This window comes from Lynx rufus, unplaced genomic scaffold (assembly GCF_022079265.1).
Source record: "Lynx rufus isolate CCGP_SWC_20201006 ecotype Redwood Valley unplaced genomic scaffold, mLynRuf1.p SCAF_31, whole genome shotgun sequence".
NCBI lineage: Eukaryota > Metazoa > Chordata > Mammalia > Carnivora > Felidae > Lynx > Lynx rufus.
Window position 1 is genome coordinate 5,188,481 of NW_025814847.1, and position 10,105 is coordinate 5,198,585.

Genomic DNA, 10,105 nt, shown 5'->3' on the forward strand with positions numbered 1-10,105 from the left:
TTTAAAGCTATAAATTCTCTCTAAGCACGGCTTTATCTGCATCCCAGAAGTTTTGGTATGTTGTAATCTCTATGTCATTTAGTTCAAACTATTTTCTCATTTGCGTCATGATTTCGTCTTTTGTTCATGAATTATCTAATTTTTTTATTTTTTTATGTTTATTTATTTTTGAGACAGAAACAGAGCATGAGTGGGGGAGGGGCAGAGAGCAAGGGAGAGACAGAATCCGAAGCAGGCTCCAGGCTCTGAGCTGTCAGCACAGAGCCCGATGCAGGGCTTAAACCCACCAAACGTGACATCATGAGTCGAAGTCGGACGCTTAACCGACTGAGCCACCCAGGTGCCCCTGTTCATGGGTTATTTAGAAGTGGATTTTCTAATTTCCAACCATTTGTAGATTTTCTACTTACAGTTTTATTATTACTATCTTAAGTACACTGTGGTCAGAGAACATACTCTGTTATACTAATCCTTTAAAATGTGTTGAGCGCTGCCTGGGTGGCTCAGTCGGTTAAGCATCCAACTCTTGGTTTTGGCTCAGGTCGTGATCTCACAGTCCATGGTTTCAAGCCCCACACAGGGCTTTGTGGTGACAGTGTGGAGCCTGCTTGGGATTCTCTCCCTTTCTCTCTCTTCCCTCCCTTGTTCATAGTCTCTCTCTCAAAAGAAATTAACTAAAAAACTTTAAAATGTGTTGAGACTTACTGAATGGTTTAACATATGGTCAACTTTGTTTCGTGTTCCCTGTGAATTACGTAATTATGGGCGATAGTATTCTAGACATCACATTCTATCAAGTTTCTTAATTGTATTTTTCAAATTTTTGATATATTTATGTTTTTATCACCTTTTCTAGTTATTACCGAGAGAAACGTGTTAAAGTCTGTCATGGTTGTGGATTCGTCTTTGGCTCCTTTTAATTCTGATCATTTTTGCTTTGTATATTTTCCGGCAATGTCTCAAGTACATACAATTCAGAATCGTCACCTGAATCTTTCTGGCCTTTTTAATATGATGAAATTTTCCTCTTTATTTCTGGTAATACTTCTTGTGTTATAATCTGCTTTCCGATAGATGTGCAGCCTGCCACCTTCCTTTCGGTCACTATTTGCATCGCACGTCTCTTTCCTTCCTTTCCTCTCAAGCTTTCTGTACCTCACACTTAATATATGCCTTTCATAAGCAGTACACAGTTGAGTTTTGTTTTGTATGAAATTCAACAGTGTTTGTCCTTTAATTGGGGTAGTTCACTCTTTACATCTAGTTGAATTACTGAGGTATTTAGATTTGGATCTTACCATCTTATTTCTTCTCCATTTAATCTCACTTCTATTTTTGAGACAGGCAGAGACAGTGTGAACAGGGGAGGGACAGAGAGAGGCAGAGAATCCCAAGCAGGCTCTGCTCTGTCAACCCAGAACCTGATGTGGGGCTCGAACTCACAAACCTCCAAATCATGACCAGAGCCGAAACCAAGAGTCAGACACTTAACTGACTGAACCAATGAGCCCTTGTTTTATTATTGTCGTTTATTCCATTTTTCCCTCTATTCAATTGTTTTTTTATGTTTATTTATTTATTTCGAGAGAGTAACAGAGCATGAGTGGGGGAGAGGGACAGAGAGAGGGAGAGAGAGATTCCCAAGCAGGCTCAGCACTGTCAGCACAGAGCCCCCCGCAAGGCTCAGTCCCATGAACCACGAGATCATGACCTGTGCCAAAATCAAGAGGTGGATGCTCAACTGACTAAGCCACTCAGGTGCCCTGCACCTGACTCGATCTCAGCTCAGGTCTTGATCTCAGGGTTGTGAGTCCAGGCCCTGTATTGGGCTCTGCACTGGGTGTGGAGCCTACTTTAAAGAAAAAAATGAAAGGGCTGGAAAAGAAAAAAAGAAAGAAAAAAAAATGAGGAAAAAAAAAGAAGTCCTCCAACTCAACAATGAAAAGACCAAAACAAAACAAAAACAAAAACAACCCCCCCCAAAAAAAAAAAACAAATGGGGAAAGATTTGAACAGGCATTTGTCCAAAAAGATACAAACAGCCAACACGCACATGGGAAGGTACTCAAGGTCATTAATCGTTAGGGAAACACAAATCCAAAGCACATGTAATAGGATGGACCTAGAGTGAATTAGTGAAATAAGTCAGAGAAAGACAAATACCATGTGATTTCACTTAACGTGTAACAGAAAGCGGAAGGCAGACCTGTAAATACAGAGAAGAATCAGAGAGTTGCGGGGGGCCAACTGGTGAAGGGGAGGGGGAGGCCAGTTCCGGAAGACACGTAGCAGGTGGCGCTGTGATTGCACGTGTGGTGACAGACGGCGGCCGCAGGTGTGGCGGGCACGGACCAAGGTAGGGACGTGTGGCGTCGCTCTGTTGTACACCTGACACGAATGGAACGTTGCGTGTCAGCTGTACTTCAACGAAAACAAAAGCCGCCGTGAGATACCACTTCACGCTCACAGTAGGCGGCTGTACTGAAAAACAAAAAGCAAATTAAGAAAAAAAGGAAAGAACAAGTGTTGGGAAAGAGGCGGAGAAATCAGAGCCCTCAGACGCTGCTGGCGGGAACGCAAAGTGATGCGGCTGCGGCCAGGGACAGGCGGGCGCCTCCTCGAGACGGTCAACGGGGAGTCGCCCCCGTGACCGCCCAAGTCCACTCCCAGGAGGTACTCAGAACCGAGCGTAGGCGTTCACACACAAGCTTGCACATGAATGTGCACAGCCGCCCTGTACACAATCGCCAAAAGGTGGAAACAACCCAAATGTTTATTGACAGAGGACTGGACAAACGTGCTTTCACACGATGGGCTATTATTTCGTCCCCCGAAACGGAATCGAGCACCGACACCTGGTACAACGTGGATGAGCCCTGGAAACATTGTGCCGAGTGGAAGAAGCCAGGGACACGAAAGGCCACACGTTATTTGTTTCAACTGATATGAAATATCGAGACTAGGCAAATCCATAGAGACGAGAAAGCAGATTAGTGGTCGCCAAGGGTGCGGGTGGGGACAAATGGGAGTGACTGCTCCATGCTACCAGGTTCTGTTGGGGTGACGAATGAGTTCCAGAACCAGCTAGTGGTAATGGTAGGAATGTACTTGATCCCACTGAATTGTGCGTCTTTAAATGTTCACAATCGTAAATTTTATGGTCGTCTGTTTTACTGCAATGAAGTTATCGAGCTGTTCTTTATTTGGATTATATCTAACACCAGTTACCATTTAGAGATTAGAATTGGGGGGCGCCTGGGTAGCTGAGTCCATTGAGTGTCCAACTTCAGCTCAGGTCATGATCTCGCAGTTCGTGGGTTCGAGCCCCATGTTGGGCTCTGTGCTGACAGCTCAGAGCCCGGAACCTGCTTCGGATTCTGGGTCTCCCTCTCTCTCTGCCCCTCCCCCACTCGTGCTCACACACACTCTCTCTCTCTCTCTCAAAACTAATTTAAAATTTTTTTAATTTTAAAGAAATTAAAGGGGCGCCTGGGTGGCGCAGTCGGTTAAGCGTCCGACTTCAGCCAGGTCACGATCTCGCGGTCCGTGAGTTCGAGCCCCGCGTCGGGCTCTGGGCTGACGGCTCAGAGCCTGGAGCCTGTTTCCGATTCTGTGTCTCCCTCTCTCTCTGCCCCTCCCCCGTTCATGCTCTGTCTCTCTCTGTCCCCAAAATAAATAAAAAACGTTGAAAAAAAAATTAAAAAAAAAAAAAGAAATTAAAATTGGGAATTTAAAGATATGTATACATTAATTCATTCTAAAACAATAAAAATTACATCATTACCAAACACATATTAAAAAAAAACATTTTATTTCTGTCTTTTTAAAATAGAAATGAGTGGCATTTACATTGATTTACTTTTATTTTAATATCTCATAAGCTTCTGTACTAGGTCCTGTGCTATATGATGTTTTAAAGGATATGATGAAAGTTTGGCATTACACAGATTTGTAGCTGGAAAATGGAAAAGTATTTTAATAGCTTTTTAAGATAATTGTGAATATTCTTTTTTCATATAGAACTCACGAAGTGATAGTTTCTTAAATGTGGAATTTGAAACCATAATAATAGAGTGTCCATATTCTTTTTGTACATGAAAAGATTTGGGTCTATCTTATTCCATACACGCACACACACACACACACACACACGTATTTTTTTAAGAGACAGGGCTCAAGTGAGTGAGGGGCAGAGGGGCGTAGAGGGGAAGCAAGGCTCACCCGACACAGGGCTCATGCTTACAAACTGAGATCATGACCTGAGCCAAAGTCAGATGCTTAACCGACTGAGCCACCCAGGCACCCATCTTTTACTTTAAATGGGCTTTTGACTGTGTAAATTTTATAACATTGTGCATTGGTCATGGCGTATGATTCTTTCAATGTGCTACTCGTGGAATTCAGTTTGCTAGTATTTTGTTGGGAATTTTTTTTTTTTTTTTTTTTTTTAGAATTTTTACATCAATATTCATCAGGGATATTGGCCTGTAGTTTTGATGTTTTCTTTTTTCCTGTGCTGCCTTTATCCAGTATCAGGATAATGCCAGTCTCGTAGAATGAGCTTTGGAGTGTTCGTTCCCTCCTCTTCCATTTTCTGGAAAAGGTTGAGAAGGATTGGCATTAATTCTTCTTTAAATGTTTGTTAGAATTCTCCAGTGGAGACATCTGGGCTTTTCTTTGTTGGGGGAGTTTTAATCACTGATTCAATCTCCTTACTTGTTATTGGTCTGTTCAGATTCTCTACTTCTTCAAGATTCAATCTTGGTCGGTTGTATGTTTCTAGGAGTTTGTCCCTATTTTCTAGGTTGCCCAATCAGTCGGTGTATATCTGTTCCCAGTTGTCCCATGATCCCTCGTAACACTGTGGTGTCATAGTGTGTGGCGTCTTGCATTCTGTAAAGCCCATGCTTCATCATATGGACAGCTTTCTACCAATCAGTTTCTCCTGTCATATAACGGATTTTGTTTAGAAAATGTCTCTCTCTTTGATCCTCTTGTCTATCCTTGGCCCATGGCACTGGAGGCCTAATGCCATGATAGCGCATAAGCCATTTTGGACTTTCTGGCAAATAAGCAAGACCTCCACGCAGCTCAAGGGTCTTCCCAAAGTAGAAGCCAGTATGACCCTATGCCACTGAGACTCAGGCAAGAAGAGTTGATTTAGAGCCTCCGTCACCACCACCACCACCACCACCACCACGGTCCTCACCTGGGCTCCCCTCCCGTGAGACGATGCATCAGAGATGCTCAAGGAACTGGCCTTACTAGAACCCACCTTGACCCCTTCTGGCGCTATTCTGAGTGTGGTTGTCCAAACACCCCCGGTGTGCAGACTGCTTGTGGCCAGCCCGCCTGGTGCTAAGTACACAAGTTGAAAACAAGCATTTAGAAATTTTATTGCAACATGGTGGCAGAGAGGGAGGACCCTAGGCTCACCCTGTCCCATGAATATACCCAGATAACTATCAGATCCTCCTAAACACCCCCAAAAACCGACCCGAAGACTAGCAGAACAAACTCCATAACTAGGGGTGGAAAAGAAGCCATGCTGAAGAAAATAGGAAGACATGGTTTGGGAGGGAAACAGATCGTGGCCACTGTGGTGGGGAGGGAGCCACAGTAAGTCACGGAGAAGGGTGAGAGACAGACTAGCGTACAGGGAAGTACAGGGAGACAATGATTCCCCATAGCAATTGGCTGGGAAAGCAGAAGGTGAGAGGGGCTGAATTTCGAGTACTTGCAACCTGGGGCTTAAGGCCTGGAGTTTTAAAGGTCGATGGGCATGGGAGGGGAGAGTGTTGGGGGTTGGGAGGAGGGGGCATTGAGCAGCTCCTGGACAGAAAGCAGAGCAAACAGCTTGCAGACACACAGCATGGAAAAAGAGATCTGAAGAGCATCTGGGACACACAGTGGGGAGGTTATCTGCTCTTCTCCAACTGCATCCCAGAGAGGCGGCATCCACAGAGAGACCCTTCCAGAAACAAAGGCACTGGCAGGCACCGTTTCCCTCCCCTGCCTCTCAGGGTAAGTACAGGGCACCTGTGGGAACCGGTGCAGTGCCCACACTCGCTACCTAACTTGCTTACACCAAGCCCCGCCCCCTTGAACTCCAGAGGAACCACCGCTGCCACTTACGCTCGCCCCACTCCCAGCACAGCAAGCTCCCAACCCCAGAAGAGCGGTCCAAACTCCTGCCCACACCACATCTTTCAACCCAGGAGTTTTGCAAGGCCTGGGTTCTGGTGGTGGTGGCAACAGGTTTCATCTCATAAGCAGACCAGAACACATCCACTTAAAAGTTGCCACATTCAGGCCAGGGACCAAACACTGCCCACAACAGGCAAAGAGAGCCTCTGCACACGACCGGCTTGAAAGGTAAAGCAGCCAGGACACGACAGCAGAGTACACGCAGGCAGCACACACTGGAGATACTCCCGGAAGCGCCAGGCCCTGGGCAACAGGGACACTATGAAGCAGGGCACTACAGGACCTCTTTTTCATAAGGCCATTACCTTCAACAGCAGGAGATGTAGCTGACTTTCTTAGTACACAGAAACAGGCACAGAGACTTAGACCAAATGAGAAGACAGAGGAATCTGTCCAGTGAAAGAACAGGACAAGACCACAGTCAGAGATCTAAGTGAAACAGATAGAAGGAACAAGCCCGATGGAGAATTTAAAGTCATGATCATAGGGGCGCCTGGGTAGCTCAATTGGTTAAGCGTCCGACTTCGGCTCAGGTCAGGATCTCATGGTTGGTGAGTTCAAGTACTGTATCAGACTCTGTGCTGATAGCTCAGAGCCTGAAGCCTGCTTTGGATTCAGTCTCCCTCTTTCTCTCTGCCCCTTCTCTGCTTGCACTCCATCTCTCTCTCTCTCAAAAATAGACATACATAACATACATAAATAAAAATAAAGTAATGACCATAAAGATACTCGCTGGACTTGAGAAAAGAGTGGAGGACACCAGTGAGACCATTAACACAGAGATAAGGAATAACATAGCAGAGATAAAGGACTCAGTAAGTAAAATGAGAAACATGCTTGATGGAATGAACAGCAGGCTAGAGGAAGCAGAGGAACGAATCAGTGACCTACAAGACAGAGTCATGGAAACCAATGAAGCTGAACAAACGGGAGAAAAAAAAGAATTACGTAAAACAAGAAGAGACTTAGGGAACTCGGTAACTCCATCAAGCGTAAAAACAGTTGTATTATAGGAATCTCAGAAGAAGAAGAAAGAGAAAAGGGGCCAGAGAATTGCTCTGAAGAAATAATAGCTGAAAACTTCCCTCATCTGGGGAAGGAAACAGATATCCAGATCCAGGAGGCACAGAGAACCTCCAACAAAAGCAGATCCACACCAAGATATATTGTAATTAGAATGGCAGAATAGAGTGGTAAGGAAAAAATCCTAGGGACGCCTGGGTGGCTCAGGTGGTTAAGGGACTGACTCTCGATTTCGGCTCAGGTCATGATCCCACGGTTCATGAGATTGGGCCCCACGTCTGACTCTGTGCTGACAGCACAGACCATGCTTGAGATTCTCTCTTTCTCTCTCTCTCCCACCCCTCCACCGCTGTCACATGCTCTCTCTCTCAAGAATAAACATTTCATTTATTTTTTTGAATGTTTATTTATTTTTGAGAGAGAGAGACAGACAGAGAGAGACAGAGCATAAGCAGGGGAGGGGCAGAGAGAGAGGGAGACACAGAATCCCAAGCGGGCTCCAGGCTCCGAGCTGTCAGCACAGAGCCCGACGCGGGGCTCGAACTCACGAGCCGTGAGATCATGACCTGAGCCGAAGTCGGACGCTCAACCGACTGAGCCACCCAGGGGCCCCTAAATAAACATTTAAAAAATCATTTAAAAAAAGAAAAAAAGTCTTAAAAGCAGTAAGACAAAAGAAGACAGTTACCTAGAAGTGTCATCACAATCCCCCTTTGCTGCAACATCCAAGCTCCTGATCACTTTCCTTCTTCCGGTAATCTAGTGTAATACCTTGTATTGCTAGCACCAATGCTAACAAAAGACATTATTTTTTACAGAAGTAGGAGTCCATTGCAGACCGGAAACTGAAAAGGCTGGCTGTTCACCAGAAGCACTGTTTCATCTGGCATTTTCTGCCCAAATAGCCCTGAGCCCACTTCTAGGGTCTCTGCAGGCCTCTTCCTCTGCTGTCCTTTGTGTCCCCTCTGTCACTGTGTACACCTGGCCCTCCCCTGGTACAGGTGGAGCCCGGACTCGTGAGCTCATGTGTCTCCTTGTGTGCACCTGAGGCCCCTCACAGTGCACAACAGGGAGGGGAGGAGATGGGAAGGAAACGGGGGAGGCTGAGGGTCGGGGAGCCACGGACAGCAAGTTGTTACGCAGACGTCTCTGTTAAGGTAGGGGATAGAACACACTTTAACAGTCTGTTAGCCTGACCCCTTGACTTCCTCAGCGCTTAGACAAGTGGTGTGTGGGCCTCCTTGTGTTACTTGCCCCCAGACCCATAAAGGCTCCAGGCAGGCCCGCCCGGAGCATCCCAGACGACTGCTGGGGAACTGTGTGCGCCCTGTGAAGGCACAGCAACGTTTTACCGCGTGGCCTTCAGGGGACCCTGAGCCCATATGACTAAGAACCATCTGTGGAGACACCGCAGAACATTTGACTGAACTTCCGGACGCAGGGCAAGGGCTGCTGTGGGCTTAGGCCTACAGGACGGCCGTCATCGCTGACGATGTCTGTTATGTCTCCACAGAGCAGACACTCCGCTCTGCTAGGGCTCATCCCTTCCCCTCCAATAAAGGCCCGAGCTCCAGCTCCGGCAAACCCACCTTGAGTGCCTTTCCCGGGCCCCGAGACAGCGGCTGGCACCCATCGGTTTCCGGCACGGGGCGGGACGGTGCCCGGGAAGGGGGCGCCTTGGGCTTACCGCTGTGGGACAAGAGCGTGGCATGCACGAGGGAGTGGGGAGTAAGCCCTGGTCCTTCCCTTTCTCCTGCAGCTCCCTCCTCACCCCTGCAAGACCTCAAGTAAACCTGGTGTCCCATCCTCCTCCTCCCCATGCGGGGGCCCACATGGGTCACTGCTGGGCCCCGAGGGACAGAGACAGTGTCCTTCCCAGGTGTTTTAACCCCGCCCCCTGTCATAGCAGGGTGGACGATTTCTGCAGTATCTCCAGCCCAGGAAGTCCTAGCGTAGGGGACTCCTATGTTCTCTGTCCAGAAACATTTCTTAAGGGAAAACACCCCAGAGTTTTGTTTGTTTTTATCGGTTCTAGGCCCTAGGAGATGTTTGGGAAAGGCCTCCCCTCCTTGTCAGCCCAGCAAGACGGAGTACCGGATCCTTCTGCGCGGAGAGCTGCACGCCCCAGCAGGTCTGGGAGTCTCTCCCTGGGGTCGGACACCGAGGCCGCAGAGGAGGGCCCGCACTGGATCTGGACCTCTCCTGTCCCTGACCTTAGGGTCCAGCACGCCGAACTCACACCCCCACACAATGGTAACACATGGGTGTAGGCTTTCCCGACTTTGTTCTGGAAACAGAGATAAGAGGGAGAATTCAGCCCCTCCCTTCAGCTCCAGAGCTCAGCTGTTAGTGCTGGGACTCCGCTGAGAGGTCCCTCCTCGTGGAGACCACAGTCCACAGCCCTGGGTCTTCATGGGCTCTGGCGGGCACGCGGCTGGACGCGGCAGTCTGTCTGGTCCCCTTCCCCTGTGTGACCAGGGAGGCCAGCGTGAGACTCTCTGTTTTCAGGCTCCTCCTGCAGGGGCAGACAGGTACGTCGTGACCCTGACTCGGTCTCCGTCCCCGGGAAACAGCAGCTCAGGACATCGGTTCAATTCGTCCCATGCTCCGCATCAGGGAGCATAAAATGTACGCACGACGGCACCAGAACAGACGCGCTGGGCTTTCCCCCAGGACTTGTGTGTCTGGTCTGGTTCGGGTGACTGTGGACATAGTTTGCCCTTCACCGAAGTGCGGGACCCAGCAGGAGAGGAGCGGATGAGGAAAATAACATTCGACCTGGTTCATGCTGGATGTGAGCGGCTGGCGGGTCATCGGAGTGGAGACGCCTGAGGGTCGGTCAGATACAAAGGCCTAGAGCGTGGGGGGCGGGGAA